Source organism: Caretta caretta, chromosome 7 (genome assembly GCF_965140235.1).
Source record: "Caretta caretta isolate rCarCar2 chromosome 7, rCarCar1.hap1, whole genome shotgun sequence".
Taxonomy (NCBI): Eukaryota; Metazoa; Chordata; order Testudines; family Cheloniidae; genus Caretta; species Caretta caretta.
In genome coordinates, this window is record NC_134212.1 from 52,782,880 (window position 1) to 52,801,945 (window position 19,066).

The following is a 19,066-nucleotide window of genomic DNA, read 5'->3' on the forward strand; positions in this document are numbered from 1 at the left end:
CACTGTGCAGATGCATGTCATTGTGCTATTTATTTTTATTTTAATAGCTAATGCTCATCAAAAATGTTTATAAGTAAATAGTTGCTAGTAGTTTTAGCAATTCCATCTGTGTTTCTAGCAGAGCACTTGCTATGGTTTTGACTGTGATTTATAATTTGGAGTTTTTAATTCTAACTTTTTTTCTTTTTTTTTTATAGCACACTTTTATTCTGTTGGGTCATGTGACTTCCAGTATGACTGATTTCCTTGCCTGTTGTCAAAACTTTGTTTGCATTTGATCCACCAATGGGGATTGCCTTTTGCTACAGTTATCTTGCCTCTCAATCCAGACCTTAGTGCTTTTTCACATGTCATTGCTTGTGTGTAGAACTTGATTCTCAAATATCTAATAAGAGCATTATACTGTCTCATGTTACATCCTTCCCAAGGGCAAAAATCTTCTACAACTTTTGCTGAACATAACAACGGCGATAGTGGATAAGACCAATGGTCCATCTAGCCCAGTATCCTGTCTTCCTACAGTGGCCATTGCCAGGTGCCCCAGAGGGAATGACCAGAACAGGCAATCATTGGGTGATTAGGAACATCCAGAGAATGGGGTTGCATCCCTCATCATCTTGGCTAATAACCATTGATGGACCTAGTGTGAGGAACTGATCTAATTCTTTTTTGAACCCAGTTACAGTTTTGGTCCTCGTAACATAATGAACACACATCTATAACCCCAAGATAGCTTGACAACCACAAGAATTTGAAAATCATGAGTTATACACCCACAAGTCATTAAATTATATATATATATATAAAAAGAAATAAATGATATTGGGTTCTTTTTATGTGCCTCTTTGTTCCTGAGCCTTTAGGTGTAGTAGGCCCAGTTCCACAAAAGCAGGAGCCTAAACATCTGAGTGAATCTTGGACTATCCTCATACTTTTCCTGTTACCTCTCCCAAATATTTCATATAGCTAAGACCATATCCAAACTACAAACTTACTTACATCACTATAGAATCACCACAGTTAGTATGTCACATGTGTGCATGCCTACTTGACTCCTAGTGTCAGCGCTGAGCATACTCACCAGAAATGTTTGTATCAATCCACAGTGTGGTGCATAGTGTAAGTATCCCACTGTGCAACTCGTCACCATACTGTATTTTTTGAGATTTGGCAATGCATGCTGGGGCCAAAATGGGTCACAAAGGGATCAACTTTACATAGTGCAATGTTCACCATCCCCTAATTTTATACGTATCACATACGTACAATTATACATAATTTTTGCACCTTTTTTCCTAAATCCCACAAACCCATGTGGCCCTCCTCATGCTCTGCCATCTCTGACAGAAGCATGCAACCTGCATGGCTCTGCACTATTGTCATGAGCATTGCAAGCCCAGGGTGCAGGATCCTGCAGTATTTACTGAGCCGCAAGAATATACATGGTGGAGATATTTCCATCCAGAACAGATTGCTGTGGGATATAGCAACAACCAATTCAAAATTGTTGGTGGCATTCACGGAGCAGCTGCAGATGGTGGATCTCCAGTTCTGGGTCTGAGAAACCAGTACCAACTGATGGGATCACATTGTAATGCAGGTTTGGGATGATGAGCAGTGGCTGCAGAACTTTTGGATGGACAAGGCCACATTCCTGGATCTGTGTGCCAAACTTGCCAAAATGAAAGCTGCACTGACAGTGGAGAAGCGAATATAGATTGCACTATGGGAACTTGCAACACCAGATTGCTATCGGTCAGTCGGAGGTCTCTCTACTAAACACAAGGTAGAATGGATTTCTTTATTGTAAATAAGTAGTTAGCACATATTGTAACAGGTTTCAGAGTAACAGCCGTGTTAGTCTGTATTCGCAAAAAGAAAAGGAGTACTTGTGGCACCTTAGAGACTAACCAATTTATTTGAGCATGAGCTTTCGTGAGCTACAGCTCACTTCATCGGATGCATACCGTGGAAACTGCAGAAGACATTATATACACACAGAGACCATGAAACAATACCTCCTCCCACCCCACTGTCCTGCTGGTAATAGCTTATCTAAAGTGATCATCAAGTTGGGCCATTTCCAGCACAAATCCAGGTTTTCTCACCCTCCACCCCCCCACACACAAACTCACTCTCCTGCTGGTAATAGCCCATCCAAAGTGACCACTCTCTTCACAATGTGTATGATAATCAAGGTGGGCCATTTCCTTCAGGAGGAGTCCACCTAGAATCCTTCTTTTTGTAGTGTTGGTAGGGAGGCCTCTGTGGATTAGTATGTTGTTCAGAGGTATTTTGGAAATATTCCTTGAGTCGGAGACGTCGAAAATAGGATTCTAGGTCACCACAGAACTGTATCATGTTCGTGGGGGTGGAGGGGCAGAAGGAGAGGCCCCGAGATAGGACAGCTGCTTCTGCTGGGCTGAGAGTATAGTTGGAAACAGCAGACTGGACTTCTACATAGAGTGCTTCTGCCGACATGCACGGGCTGAAATTGTGGAAAAGCAGCATCACTTGCCCCATAACCTCAGACGTGCGGAACACAATGCCATCCACAGCCTCAGAAACAACTCTGACATCATAATCAAAAAGACTGACAAAGGAGGTGCTGTTGTCATCATGAATAGGTCAGAATATGAACAAGAGGCTGCTCGGCAGCTCTCCAACACAAGTTTCTACAAGCCATTACCCTCTGATCCCACTGAGAGTTACCAAAAGCAACTACAGCATTTGCTCAAGAAACTTCCTGAAAAAGCACAAGATCAAATCCGCACAGACACACCCCTGGAACCCCGACCTGGGATATTCTATCTACTACACAAGATCCATAAACCTGGAAATCCTGGGCGCCCCATCATCTCAGGCATTGGCACCCTGACAGCAGGATTGTCTGGCTATGTAGACTCCCTCCTCAGGCCCTACGCTACCAGCACTCCCAGCTACCTTCGAGACACCACTGACTTCCTGAGGAAACTTCAATCCATCGGTGATCTTCCTGATAACACCATCCTGGCCACTATGGATGTAGAAGCCCTCTACACCAACATTCCACACAAAGATGGACTACAAGCCGTCAAGAACGCTATCCCCGATAATGTCACAGCTAACCTCGTGGCTGAACTTTGTGACTTTATCCTTACCCATAACTATTTTACATTTGGGGACAATGTATACCTTCAGATCAGCGGCACTGCTATGGGTACCCGCATGGCCCTACAGTATGCCAACATTTTTATGGCTGATTTAGAACAACACTTCCTCAGTTCTCGTCCCCTAAAGCCCCTATTCTACTTGCGCTATATTGATGACATCTTCATCATCTGGACCCATGGAAAAGAAGCCCTTGAGGAATTCCACCATGATTTCAACAATTTCCATCCCACCATCAACCTCAGCCTGGTCCAGTCCACACAAGAGATCCACTTCCTGGACACTACAGTGCTAATAAACAATGGTCACATAAACACCACCCTATACCGAAAACCTACTGACCGCTATTCCTACCTACATGCCTCCAGCTTTCACCCTGACTACACCACACGATCCATCGTCTACAGCCAAGCTCTGTGATACAACCACATTTGCTCCAACCCCTCAGACAGAGACAAACACCTACAAGATCTCTGTCAAGCTTTCTTACAACTACAATACCCACCTGCAGAAGTGAAGAAACAGATTGATAGAGCCAGAAGAGTTCCCAGAAGTCACCTACTACAGGACAGGCCCAACAAAGAAAATAACAGAACGCCACTAGCCGTCACCTTCAGCCCCCAACTAAAACCCCTCCAACGCATTATTAAGGATCTACAACCTATCCTGAAGGATGACCCAACACTCTCACAAATCTTGGGAGACAGGCCAGTCCTTGCTTACAGACAGCCCCGCAACCTAAAGCAAATACTCACCAACAACCACATACCACACAACAGAACCACTAACCCAGGAACCTATCCTTGCAACAAAGCCCGTTGCCAACTGTGCCCACATATCTATTCCGGGGACACCATCACAGGGCCTAATAACATCAGCCACACTATCAGAGGCTCGTTCACCTGCACATCCACCAATGTGATATATGCCATCATGTGCCAGCAATGCCCCTCTGCCATTTACATTGGTCAAACTGGACAGTCTCTACGTAAAAGAATAAATGGACACAAATCAGATGTCAAGAATTGTAACATTCATAAACCAGTCGGAGAACACTTCAATCTCTCTGGTCACGCAATCACAGACATGAAGGTCGCTATCTTACAATAAAAAAACTTCAAATCCAGACTCCAGCGAGAAACTGCTGAATTGGAATTCATTTGCAAATTGGATACTATTAATTTAGGCTTAAATAGAGACAGGGAGTGGCTAAGTCATTATGCAAGGTAGCCTATTTCCCCTTGTTTTCTCCTAACCCCCCCTCCCCCAGACTTTCTGGTTAAACTTGGATTTAAACTTGGAGAGTGGTCAGTTTGGATGAGCTATTGCCAGCAGGAGAGTGAGTTTGTGTGTGTGTGTGTGTGTGTTTCCGGGGGGGGGGGGGGTGAGAAGGCCTGGATTTGTGCTGGAAATGGCCCACCTTGATTATCATGCACATTGTAGGGAGAGTGGTCACTTTGGATGAGCTATTACCAGCAGGAGAGTGAGTTTGTGTGTGTATGGGGGTGGGGGGGTGAGAAAACCTGGATTTGTGCTGGAAATGGCCCACCTTGATTATCATGCACATTGTAGGGAGAGTGGTCACTTTGGATAAGCTATTACCAGCAGGAGAGTGAGTTTGTGTGTGTGGTTTTTGGAGGGGGGTGAGGGAGTGAGAGAACCTGGATTTGTGCAGGAAATGGCCCACCTTGATTATCATACACATTATGAAGAGAGTGGTCACTTTGGATGGGCTATTACCAGCAGGAGAGTGAGTTTGGGGCGGGGGGGGGGGGGGGGGCGGAGGGTGAGAAAACCTGGATTTGTGCTGGAAATGGCCCAACTTGATGATCACTTTAGATACGCTATTACCAGCAGGACAGTGGGGTGGGAGGAGGTATTGTTTCATGGTCTCTGTGTGTATATAATGTCTTCTGCAGTTTCCACGGTATGCATCGATGAAGTGAGCTGTAGCTCACGAAAGCTCATGCTCAAATAAATTGGTTAGTCTCTAAGGTGCCACAAGTACTCCTTTTCTTTTTGCACATATTGTAAGAGACCCTTTCATGTTCAGTGGCCTGTTAACACTTCTTCAGTCACAGAACAACAAAGCACTGTTAGTGGGTTTCAAACTATTGTCTCTTACAACTTTCTTAAGTTTCCTTAGCAATATTTATGAGTTGATGATTGTGATAGCCTCAAAGGTTGGAGGACACATTCTAAAAGGCTGCAAGAAAGATGTTTGCAACTCATAACTCTGTGATGCTGTGTGTCTGCACATGTGCAGAGCTATCAGTTTTCCAGAAACTGTAGGGTGATGGCAGTTAATACTCATGCCTTTCTTTTTTTTTTTTTTTTTGCATAGGCAGTTCTTGTTGTGGGCAATCCATCTTCCAGATCATTCCTGTGTAGTCATTTGATAGCTGAGCCAACCAGGTTGCAAGGCAGGGAAATGTAAGAAATCAGTCATCTTAACACAGCCAGCTCACCCAGTGGCTCTTCTTCCCTGCAGGAATAAGCACGTGTCTGCTGAGAAGGCTTAATTTGGTGACAACACTGCTGTATTTTGCAAAGAAGGAGGAGCTGATGTTGTTATAACAACTGAAGAAGCCAGGTGTGTACAGTATATTATGTCCACATTATACTGTAAGGGTGAGACCTTTTCCTGCAGCCGTATTAGGAGAGCACCAGCCATGACCGAAGAAGCACAAAGTCATATCCTCACGTTCCATCTAAAATACAGTAAAACAATGTAATATCGGGCTGTTAAGAAGGTGATCCTGTCCTAATAGCACCCACCATCACCAGATAAAAAAACAGATCTTAAGATGGTTAAAGAAAACATTGTTTGATGGCATTCTGTCTGGCAAGGAATCACTTATCAATAGTTGTGGGTGTGAAATCTTTATTGTTTTGTCTTTATGGTCCCCACTTCTCTATTGATGAGCAGTGCAAATTTATTAATTGGTTCACCACTTCATCAGTCGAAAGTCGATATACACTAGACTTTGCAAACTTGAGCAGATTTATCACACACTTCAGGCAAACTCACTGGTAAAGATAAACAGTAAAACAAATGTATTGACTACAAAAGATAGATTTTAAGTGATTATAAAATCACTTTTTATAAAAAAGGGGGGAGGGATAGCTCAGTGGTTTGAGCATTGGCCTACTAAACCCAAAGTTGTGAGTTCAATCCTTGAGGGGGGCATTTAGGGATCTGGGGCAAAAATTGGGGATTGGTCCTGCTTTGAGCAGGGGGTTGGACTAGATGACCTCCTGAGGTCCCTTCCAACCATGATATTCTATGATTCTATGATAAGTGATAGGCAAAAAGTCAGAGTTTGGGCACGTCTACACTTGCCATTTAAAGCAGAAAAAGTCCCTTTTTTTGTCCAAAAACCATGGGAGCATCTACACTTGGCAATGACCACCTCCATGAGAGGCGTACAGCTCTTACCAGTGATGCTTTTGCGGTGATGTATAAGTGAAGACACGTTCTTCCTGTTTACACAGCTTTCAGCCTCCTGAGGATATCCTACAGTGCCTAGGTGACCACTCTGACTAGCAATTCTACTGCTCTGATGCCAGGTAAACAGACATCTGCCCCTCCCCCTGTAAAGCCTCAGGAACTTTGAAATTCCCCTTCCTGTTTTCTTGGCAAGTGCTCATTTATCATCTGGCCAGGTGACAATGCCTGTTCCACAGAGCAAACGATCCCCTGCTTGGAGCAATGCTGAGCTACTGGAGCTGATCAGTGTTTGGGGAGAGGAGGCTGTGCAGGGGCCCAGGATGCCCTGCAATCACACATCCACCTTCCCACAAGACCATCAAAATGGAAAGAGCTGCACTGTGGGATAGCTGCCTTAGAGCGCCGCTTTCATCGGGGATAGAAGTGCTGCTAATGTAAACACTCTCTGACACCTGAGGAATTAAGTGAGTACACAAACCAGCGCTTTACTTTCACCGGTTCCCTATCACCAGTGAAACTTACAGTGCAAAAACTCTGCAAGTGTAGACATACCCTTAGTTACCAAAATAAAATAAAATATAAAGCATGGAATCTAAACTCTCAACCCTATTAGACTGGGCAACATCTAGATTAAGCAGTTTTTCTCACCCCACTGAATTTTGCAGTCCTTAATATACAGGTTTGTCCCTTAAACCTGGGCCAGTCTCCTCTGTTGGAGTCTTCAGTCTTCTGAGTGTCTTTGTTGCTTGCAACACAGGTGGGGGCAGGAGAAAGACCAAGCATAGACAGGGCCGGATTAACCTTTTGTCGGCCCACCTCCAAACATATTTGTGGACCCCAATGGAGCATGGCACGGGGAAGTCAGTCCCCGGAGCGAGGGGCCAGCCAGAGACAATGAGGCATGGCATGGGAGGGGCGGCCCTGCTCCACCCAATGTGAGGGCACTGTTTACAAACTGGCAGTTGCCAGACGCACAGTGGCCTCCCAGGCCCTGTGCTGCAAGGATGCCCCTTCCCCTCAGGGACAGGCCCACGCAATGCAGCCCCCCCACCCAACACTCCCCAACTGCCTATGGCCAGAGGCCTCCCAGACCCACTATGCCCAGTGCTCCCCCAGAGCCACCCACAAATGCACAGCACCATGCACAACACCACCCCTGCCCACAGCCCCACCACAACTGCCCAGCATCCCCTACAGAACCCCCACTCCCTAGTGCCCCAACACACACAGATCCTCCTCAGCCCTTCACAACCCAGCACGCCCCCATAGTCCCCACAGACCCTATCCCCCAAGCCCTGTCTTCTGGCCACACTCACTGGCCTTGCTGGGAGGTGACTGTGTATGCAGGGCTGAGCTGGCAGCACAGCCGGGGCTGGTCCTAGGGCCTGGAATCGCTCTGGCCCCTCTGGAGTGGCACGATCAGCCAGACCAGGGCCAGCCCCGGCCGGGCTCCCTCAAGACGCACTTGCCTGGAGGCGCCCAGCCAAGCCCTCTGCACTGTCTCCCCCCACACCTGGCCAAGACTGGCCAGGCTTCTGCACCAGTGCCAGGTGGCTCAGCTCCAGGGAGACAGGTGGGGCCCCACAGGTGGTGGGAAGCAGAGACTGCCCAGAGCCGGAGGTGCTGGAGTCCAGCCAGGGGGCTGAGAGGAGCAGGGGGTGGAGCAGTTAGGGGGCAGAGATGAGTTCTCAGCCAGCCGGCAGGCAGGCCAAGAGGAAAAAGTGGGGCGTGGGGGGAGCCAGCGGGGTCTCAGGGTGCAGTGCAAGCGGAGCAGGCCAGGGCCCCTTCTCAGCATGGGCCCAGCTCCCTGGAGCCACTGGAGCCATTGTAAACCCAGCATGGAGCATGGGGCCCCTGTGTTCTGTTTTATACCCTCAGTCCCATGTGCTTGGAGAACACAAGTCTAGGCATGTCTGGTGGGCATTGCTGAGTCCCCAGGCAAGGTTGAGCAATTCCCCTGGTGTGGCCTTGTGCAAGTGAGTCATTGTGTTGGGGACACTGGGGCATGGCCACTGGGTAACTCGAGGGGATGGAAGACCACGAGTGTCGATGAAGCCCCCTCGCACTAGGCCCAGGTGTCCTTGGCGCCCCCCCCCCCCCCCCGCCTGGAGGCACTCGCAGCAGCTCTGCATACTCGGCCCAAGTGTCCTTGGCCCCCCCTCACACACAGCAGTTATGCTGAGAATCTGCAACACTATGTTGCAGAGTCAAACTGCCTAAAACTAAGCAAGGCCACACAGAAAAAATATAAAAAAACAATGCTGAATAAAGCAGCTTTGTGTATAGTTTAACAAATAATACAAAAAACCAGGGAACTAGCTGGGAACTGGATTGGCTAGCTATATGGATACTTAGGGCAGCTTGCTATTAAATAAGTATGCTAAAAAAAAGAATGTATAAAAGCCTGTGTAACTTCCTGCTCTGGGTACAGGATTTGAGATTCAAATCTCCCTGAACCTTTTTGAAGCTTCAAATAAACTTTTCTGCTTCTCCACCCTGTTGTGATTATTGGGTGTAGCACACCGGGTAGCAAACCAACTCAAGCTGTTGTTCAGCCTCTCGGCACTGGGTGCTGGCAACAGCTTTTGGCGTCCCTGGGTGGGCAGAGGCTGCAATTTAGCCTTGCCCAGACCCCTCCTGGAGGTCAAGAATTGCGGCGAGAACCAACGCCCAGCGCGCACTGGTGAGTTCATCGGGGGCCTCGGAGGAGACGTGATTTGATCGACCCCGGAGGGCACAACAGTGCAACGCACTCATATAGTGGAGAAGCAGTTGTGGTGGACGACAGTAAAGAACTGGTCCCTTGCAGTTGTGGACGCCGGTGAAGAACTGGTCCCTTGAATAAGGTAGGAATCTTTTGAAATCCGGATTGTATGCTCTGTTGGAACCTGGGGACGCCCAGAGTTACCCTGTAGGTATGGGACAGGGACAGAGCTCAGGGGTTAGGGCACGGTGTACGCCCCTAGAGTGCATTCTAGCAAACTGGAAGGTATTTGGTGCGGATCCAATGACTAAAAGCCAATTAAAACAATTCTGTACAGTTGACTGGCCTCAATATCAACTAGAGGACCAGGAGTTTAGGGGAGTTTGGGGGAGGTTTAGATTGGATATTAGGAAAAACTTTTTCACTATGAGGGTGGTGAAACACTGGAATGCGTTACCTAGGGAGGTGGTAGAATCTCCTTCCTTAGAGGTTTTTAAGGTCAGGCTTGACAAAGCCCTGGCTGGGATGATTTAACTGGGAATTGGTCCTGCTTCGAGCAGGGGGTTGGACTAAATGAACTTCTGAGGTCCCTTCCAACCCTGATATTCTATGATTCTATGAGTGGTGGCCACCAGGAGGGTCAATTAATTACAACATGATCCTTCAGTTACTCCTGTCAAAAAACAAAAAAATGGAATGAACATATGTGTGCGCATTTGTTTCTGACTTTATGTACTCAACCAGATATTTTACAGCACTGTATTCTGACTCTGACTGGTTCGGTAGCAGCTAATGTTAGTCCCCAGACCCCCACCCCCACTGTAATGGCAGAGCCGGAGTCCCCTTTGGCCCCCACACCCCCACCTTATAAGGGTAGGATGCCTTGGGTTACAGAAATTGCCCCCTCGGTGGGACTCTATCCTTTGCTTACCGAGACTGTTGTGGCTTGCCCAGGGGCAGACAGACGTCAGGCTACCACTATGCAAGTTTACACCCATGTGCCATTCAATCCAATAGACTTAGCAGCTTTTAAAACACAGGCTGGGGGATTCTCAACGAACCCAAGCAGGTTTATATCAGTCTTTGAGGAGTGCCTCAATAGTCACAAGCCGGATCGGGACAACTGTAATATCCTCCTGAAAACTCCGTTGTCTAAGGTAAAGGAATCAAGTTACCGCTAAGGCAAGGGGAGTGTCAGCTTTCAAGCAAAAGAAAGGAAGCTATCTGTCAAGTTCCTACCCTAAGTAATCATAAGCGGCTCAGGGCATTTCTGGGTATGGCAGGCTTTTGCAGGATCTGGATCCCAGAGTTTGGACTGTGGGCTAAACCCCTGTATGACTGTGTAAAAGGAGAAGATCATGACCCCTTCTATTGGACCCCAGAGGCTGACAGGGCATTTAAAATCCTGAAAAGAAAACTGATGGAAGCCCCGGCTCTGGGCCTGCCGGATCTCTCTAAGCCGTTTCAGTTGTACATGAACGAAGGGCGGTGGCCCTAGGAGTGCTTACACAGCTGTTAGGAGCATGGAGACATCCCGTGGCTTATTTTTCTAAGCAATTGGATCAGGTTGCAAAGGGTTGGCCGGCATGTTTACAGGCGGTCGCAGCTACTGCCCTCGTGCTTGAGGAAGCCGAGAAGCTAACATTAGGAGGGGTTATGCAAATCTATACTCCCCATATGGTCTGAGCCTTATTGAATGCGAAGGGAGGGCTTTGGCTCACCCAGGCTTGAATTGCTCGGTACCAGGCTAAGCTGTTAGAGAACTCTGAAGTCACCTTACAGCCTTGCCCCTCCCTTAACCCAGCCACTCTCTTGCCAGAAGCAGAGGAACAGAAACATAACTGTTTAGAAATCATAAATGTCCAGTACTCCAGCCGTCCGGATTTAAAGGATGTACCCCTCCCAAATGCAGATTATGAGTGGTACACTAATGGTAGCAGTACTGTAATAGATGGACAAAGGAGGGCGGGTTATGCTGTTGTGACCCTCCATGACACTGTGGAAGCTGAAGGTTTGCCTGCTGGGACCTCTGCCCAGCTTGCCGAACTGATAGCCCTGACCCGTGCACTCGAAGTGTCAAAAGAAAAGTGGGTCAACATTTTTACTGATTCAAACTATGCTTTTGGTGTGCTGCATGCTCATGCTGGCCTATGGAAGCAAAGGGGAATGCTGACAGCCCAAGGCTCCCCAGTCAAATACGGGCCCCAAATCCTCCGGCTCCTAGAAGCCATACAACTTCCCTTGGAAGTGGCGGTGGTACACTGTAAAGCCCATCAAAGGGAGGATCAAGATGTGGCCAGAGGTAATGCCCGGGCAGATAGAGAGGCTAAGCATGCTGCCACCCTGCCATCCCCTCAGACTGAGAACGCCCATATGCATGCCCTTATCCCATCAGTAGGGGAGCTTCCAACCCCTCAGTACTCTGGGGAGGAGAGACAGCTAACTGACAAACTCGGTCTCCGGGAAAAGAAGGGATGGCTCCATTCCCCAGAAGGGAAGGTCCTCTTACCAAAGGGCCTAATCCGGCCAGTGCTGCAGAAACTACATCAAACCACTCATGTTGGCAGGGAAGCACTTATCCAACTAATGGGAAAATACTTTATCACTTCCGGACTCCGACCCCTGGCTGCCCAGGTACAAGCAGACTGCTTAGTCTGCCAAAAGAATAACCCCCGACCGGGACATCCTGTGCCACCAGCTGCCCTAGAACCCACTCCGGGCCCCGGACAAGTGTGGCAAATAGACTTTACTGAGTTTCCCCGGACCCAAGGGTTCAAATATCTCCTTGTCATAGTGGATCGGTTCAGCGGATGGCCAGAAGCCTTCCCATGCCATAACTGCACTGCCAGAACAGTGGCCCTCAAGTTTGTTAAGGAGATCAGTCCTCGCTTTGGACTCCCCCTGTGGATGGAATCTGACAATGGGACACACTTCACGTCAAAAATCATTCAAAGCATCTCACATGCCTTACAGATCCCCTGGAAACTCCATACACCCTGGAGACCGCAAGCCAGTGGTGTAGAGGAGCATATCAATCAGACCCTTAAACGGCATCTCTGAAAAGTTTGCCAAGAAGCCTCACTGCGATGGCCTGATGCTTTGCCCTTCATCCTACTCCGTATCCACGTTCTCCCAAAGGGTAAATTAGGACTCAGTCCCTTTAAAATTATGTTTAGAAGGGCATGGCCTATGAATGGAACCCCGGTTCTGTCAGGGGAATGGGAGTTGGGTAATGTTTTTTTGTCACAGTATATGTGTTCCCTGTCTGCTGTTCTCTTGTCTCTTCACAGGTATACCAAGGATTCCCAGCCTCTCCCCTTGGACACTTCCGTCCACTCCTTACAGCCTGGTGACTCTGTGCTTGTTCGCACCTGGAAAGACGAGCCTCTCCAGGAAAAGTGAAAAGGACCCTATACCGTCCTGCTGATCTCCCATACAGCGGCAAAGATCAAGGGACACAAAAACTGAATCCATCACTCTCGTCTGAAGGCAGTACCCACCCCCTCGTCAGCAGAACAGTGGACCATCCAACCTGCTGACTCCTCATCTAGTGACGATCTCGGGCTAAAGCTACTGTTTAAAAGACACAAATAGCAGGCACCTTAATGCTAAAATGGGCCCACCCAGGTACTGGAGGCCCTGGGTTAAAAAAACTCTGGTAATAATTAATTGGGTAACATTGTTATTCTCTGTATTAGTATTTCCAAATTGTGCATATCGGGAGCATAACTCCTTTGTTTCGCTTGCGCACCATGTTGCTACTTTAACAAACCAGATTGATTGCTGGGTATGTGCTCCAACTCCACTGTCCCCCAAAACGGGAATGCCCCTTGACATGCTGCCCCTGACCCTAGCAGAATTAGCCGCCACCAAAGAGCAGGAAAGAACGGACTCGCCGTTCTGGAATAAGACCTCTTTACAGCAAGCCACCTATCAGGACCGGGAGTATTCAGTTGCAGTACTCACTGAGAGAGTGCTATGTTTTACCCGAAACCAATCTGATCACTATGGGCGTCCTGTGGGAAAAAGCTCCTGTGTTATTACACAGTGGGCTAATAAGTATTAAATAAAGACCAACAGGGGAGGCCAACAGTGTGGGTGTAATGATTCCTCCCCTTTTAGAAAAATTCTTACAAATAATCTTACCATAAAAGAGGGGTTTGGAAATATAACTTGCCGTCCAGTTAATATCTCCAATGTAACAAGCCAATGGTGGGTTTGTAGTGGTCCCTATGGCGAGTGTAATTTGAACGGCACAATTAAAAACGCCCCCACTTGTACCCAATCAGGAGGATAAGATGTCCCCTTAGGGGCATAAAAACTGTTTAAAAAAGCAGCCTTAAATATCCCAGGAATCCCCTTAAGAAACAGTCCTTACTGGGCCCTACAGGGTCACTATTTTGTATGTGGCCGAGAGGCTTACAAGGTGCTGCCAGCCAACTGGACAGGTAGCTGTTATATAGCTCATGGAGTTCCTCATCTTTCCATAACTGCCACACTGCCCAAAAAAAAAATTAGAAATGCCCAAGACACCTCTGTTGAGTCACAAAAAAAGACCCTGCGGCGACTGACTACAGCATTGGAGGGCAATATGAAAAATTCCCTCACAACCGAGAAGCTTGTAGGGTGCTCTGTACTGGGAATAGCGCCACTGTTTTCTGGGCCAGCCATGGCATGCATAGGCCGCTATACTGTAAGGCTGCAAATGGTACGTAAAAAAGTAGCCTTAAAATTAAAGAACTCGGTTAGTAATTTAAAAGTCAGCAATAAAAACATTAAATAAAAAGGTACAACAGCTCAGGACGTTTTCCCTCCAAAACAGGCTGGCTTTGGACTATCTCTTGGCATCCCAAGGAGGGGTTTGTGCTCTCGTCGGGCCCCAATGTTATATATATGTAAATAATAGCAGTTATAAAATCTATAAAAAGGTGGTACAGGCTGAGGCCCATGCCCGAGCCGGAGCACAGGTTGCCTATACTGCCCCCGAGAGCGATTGGTTGCAAACCTTGTTTTCAGGCTAGGGTTTGTCGTCTTGGCTTGGTGGTTTATTTAGCCTGCTATTAAGATTTCTCTTTCCTGTATTGCTTGTATTACTGGTATTATGCTGTGCAGTATCATGTGTTAGGGCCCTTTTGCAGAAATTAATAAGTCATTCTCTTCAGGGCTATCACAAAGTGCTTATGCAAAGTCCTATTATAAAAAAATAAGTAGCCCAAATAAAAAAACTCAAAGCCAAGGTTGTTAAGTGTTCTCAAAGGGGGAAGTTGTTGGGGACACTGGGGTATGGCCACTGGGTAACTCGAGGGAATGGGAAGACCACGAGTGTCGATGAAGCCCCATCGCACTAGGCCCAGGTGTCCTTGCCCCCCCCGCCCCGGCCTGGAGGCACTCGCAGCAGTTATGCTGAGAATCTGCAACACTATGTTGCAGAGTAAGACTGCCTAAAACTAAGCAAGGCCACACAGAAAAAATATAAAAAAACAATGCTGAATAAAGCAGCTTTATGTATAGTTTAACAAATAATACAAAAAACCAGGGAACTAGCTGGGAACTGGATTGGCTAGCTATATGGATACTTAGGGCAGCTTGCTATTAAATAAGTATGCTAAAAAAAACAATGTATAAAAGCCTGTGTAACTTCCTGCTCTGGGTACAGGATTTGCGATTCAAATCTCCCTGTACCTTTTTGAAGCTTCAAATAAACTTTTCTGCTTCTCCACCCCGTTGTGATTATTGGGTGTAGCACACCGGGTAGCGAACCCACTCAAGCTGTTGTTCAGCCTCTCGGCACTGGGTGCCGGCAACAATTGCATTGTAATTCCTCTGCTGGACAATGGCTGTTGATGTCTGTTTAGCACCCACCCAGGTGTTGGTTACCTCCCTTGTCATTGTCTCTGGAGAGCTAGTATCTGGGAGCCTCCCAAGGCCACAGTATATTTTAATGACAACCATACAACACATTCTCATAACTTCATATGCATTCATGATATACATATTTAAATAGAAAAATAACTTTCAGCAGATCATAACCTTTCCCCTGATACCTCACACGGCCTGCTTTATATGCAATATCACAATTATATATAAATGAGGAATATGGGGGTTACAGGATGCTCCCCCTGTAACCCCCATATTCCTCATTTTATAGCATGTCAGAGGGGGTTCTGAACCTTTTTCTTTCTGAGGCACCCCCCAACATGCTATAAAATCTCCAAGGCCCAGTGGGGGCGGGGGGCCTCAGGGCAAGGCCCTTGGGCATAGTCATAGTTTTACTTCTATTTTGGGGGAGCAGGGGCCTGCAGGGCTCTAGCCAGCTCTACACGGCAGGGTCCAGGGAGGGAGTGCCACCTCCACCCCCTGACTCACTCAGGAGGCCACACAGCCTGTCTTGGTTAGGGGGGAGGCACAACCAAAAATTATAACTCAAAGGTGGGGGGCTCAACTCAAAAAGGTTGAAAACAGCTTAGAGTGCAGGCAGGAGTTTAGCTAGGGGCTATGCATGGGCAGGGGGTAGCTCAGGTTGTAGGGAGGAGGTAGCTAGGGGCTGTGTGTGGACACGGAAATAGCTCAGGGTGCAGGGAGGGGGCAGCACAGGGTGTAGGGAGGGGGCTACTAGGGCTGTAGTGCAGAGAGAAACTGCTACCTGTAGGAATTTGCTACTTACGGTGTACTGAGCATGCTCACAAGAACTGAGTACGTTCAGTAACATCTGCTGAAGCCACTGCCCTTCACCTTGCCCTTACTAGGCATAAAATTCTGCTGACTTCTTTTTACACGGATTAAAAAGGGGCAAAGGGGGCAAATCAGAGGAGAAGTGTGGCCAGGGTCTGAGCGGGGGGGTGGGAGGGTAATTGATTGGCCTTGGGGGTGAAGCAGCTGGAGGCAGATTTAGGATAGGGGCTGAGGGGCAAAATCAGGAATTGTGGGGGGAAGGAGCTTGAGTTAAGCCTAGGGGCGAGGCGCTGCCAGAGGGCAAAACCCTGGCACAGGCAGGGGCAGAGGGGGTAACAGTCCCTGTGGACTGAGACACCAGTGTTTGCAAAAGATTGTGGGTGGGGTGAGGGAGGCAGAGGAGCTTTTTTATTTCCCCTCTCACAGACAGTACCTCTCAGCATGGCCTTCCCAGGGCTGGGTTCTTAAAGGCACAGGCATCCCAGTGCCTAGCCACTGCAGCTCCTCTTTGTCTGATGTGACCTACTGAGGTGCTACACGAGACTTAATTCAGTGAAATATTTTACATATACCCCCTCAGAAACAAAGAATCTCTTATCAGTGTATCTGACTGCATAAAGTCTCATAGCAGTTCACAAATTTGTCGTATCTGCTGCTAGGATTCCCTGAATTCCCTCATTCCCTGAATTACTTTTAGCACTTCATCATTTAGCTTTGTTATTGTGCAGCTGCATGTCATTGTGCTATTTAATTTATATATTTTAACAGCAAATACTCATTGACAATACATATAAGTAAGTAGTTTTAGCAATGACATCTGCGTTTCTCATATGGCACTTGCTATGTTTTTTACTGTGATTTCTAATTTGGAATTTTTAATTCAAACTTTTTCTTCTTATTTTTAGAGGAGAAGTTTATTCTGTTGGATCATCTGACTTCCAGACTGACTGAATTTCTGGCCTGGTCTCAAAACTTTGTTTTCATTCAATCCACCAATGGTGATTGCCTTTTGCAACTGTTATTTTGCCTCTCAATCCAATCCTTAGTGTTTTTCTGCGTGCCATTGTGTAGAACTTGATTCTCAAATATTCAATAAAGGCAGTATACTATCTCATGTAACATCCTTCTCAAAGGCAAAAATCTATTGTAATTTTTTTGAACATTAGAACTGCCATAGCAGGTCAGACCAATAGTCCGTCTAGTCCAGTATCCTGCCTTCTGACAGTGGCCAGTGCCAGGTCCTTCAGAGTGAATGAACAGAACAGGCAATCACTTAGTGAACCATCCCACTGTCCACTCTCCAAGCCTTCAAAACATAATGAATACACATCTGCAGCCCCAAGATAGCTTGACAACCACAAGAATTCTAAAAACATGAGTTATACACCCTGAAGTCAAGAAATTTTAATAGATACATGATATTTTGTTCTTATGTGCCTCTTTGTTCCTGAGCCTTTAGGATGCAGTAAGGCCAGTTCCACAAAACCTGGAGCCTAAACACCTGAATGAATCGTTTGGTCTACCCTAACACTTTTCCTGTTACCTTTCCCAAACATTTCATATACCTAAGGCTATATCTACACTACAAGCTTACGTTAACTCAAGTTATGTCAGCATAGGCTCGCTACAGCTACTGTATCACCTGTGCGCATGCCTAACTGGACTCCTTGTCTTGGCAGTGAGGGTACTCACCAGAAGCACTTGTATCGATTCAGAGTGAGGTGCACCATGAATAGATATCCACTGTGCAATTCATCACTGTCCACTGCACTATATTTTGTGAAGCTTTGGTTTGGCATTGTATGCTGGGGCCCAAACAGATCGCACAGGGGTGATTGTGATCATGGGATCAACTTCCTATAATGCATTGTTAACCATCCCCTAATTTTATATGTATGCCATATGTAAACTTATACATAACTTTGCATGTTCTTTTCTAAACCCACAAAGCTGCCTGGCCCGCCTCACTGTCTGCCATCTCACACAGAAATATGCTATATTTCATACAAAGAATGTCAGGATCTGCTGAAACCCATTGTTCTGTCAGAGTATGTGTATCATTAGTGCGTATGAAGTTGTTAGAATATAGATATTCAGGCCTGTCTGTAAAGGCTTATAATTTAAAAATGTAGGTGTATTTTTATCACTTAGCTAGTTATAGGGTATAAAACAAAGAATCAAAGTCACAAGTCCGCTTGTGTATGGGCCTTCTCTCACTAGGAGGCCTGGTTCTTAGGCTAAGGCCTTTGGCCAAGCAGCAGGGGCAGCCATAAGCTGGGAAGCGTATGGTCACATCCTCACATCCAAAACCATTCACATTGAAATAAGGTGGTATTGGGCTGCTAGGAAGACAATCCTGTCCTGATAGTGCCCATCACCACCAGCTAAAGAAACAGATCTTAAGATGGTTAAAGAAAACTTAGTTTGATAGCATCCTATCTGGCAAGAAATCACTTATCTATGGTTGTGGTTGTGAAACCCTCATTTGTGTATTGTTTTATCTTTATGGCCCCCACTTTTCTATTGTTAATCTGTCTGGTTCTCTAATTGTTTCTGTCTGCTGTATAATTAATTTTGCTAGGTGTAAGTTAATTAGGGTAGTGGGATATAATTGGTTAGAGAATTATGTTACAATATGTTAGGATTGGTTAGTTAAATTTCAGTTAAATGATTGGTTATGGTATAGCTGAGTTTCAGAGTAACAGCCGTGTTAGTCTGTATTCGCAAAAAGAAAAGGAGTACTTGTGGCACCTTAGAGACTAACCAATTTATTTGAGCATAAGCTTTCGTGAGTTACAGCTCACTGAGAATATTACTATATAAACTGGGGTCAAACTGGAAGTGGAAGGGAAATTGGAATCATGCTTGCTAAGCTGGGGAGAGGGGACGGGAACAGTGAATAGGGAACAGGGACACAGGCAAGGCTCTGCGGCGTCAGAGCTGGGAAGGGGGACATGGAGTAAACGCTCTGCGGCGTCAGAGCTGGGAATGGAACACTGAGGAACAGACTATACTGGCATACAGAGATAAGCCTTACGGGCTTCAGAATATGCCTGCTTGGAAACTGTCGCAAAGTGGGGGTTTTTCTT

The 19,066-nt window shown here is 46.8% G+C and overlaps 1 protein-coding gene across 1 annotated transcript in view; it reads right to left on the reverse strand.

Annotated features, from left to right (window-relative positions):
* Positions 1 to 5,137: 5,137 nt before the first annotated feature.
* LOC125639862 (uncharacterized) overlaps positions 5,138 to 19,066 on the reverse strand; it is a 90,830-nt gene continuing 76,901 nt past the window's right edge. The window contains exon 9 of the mRNA XM_048857634.1: positions 5,138 to 5,861. The gene's annotated coding sequence lies outside the window, so the exon portion shown is untranslated. The remainder of the gene's footprint in view (positions 5,862 to 19,066) is intronic.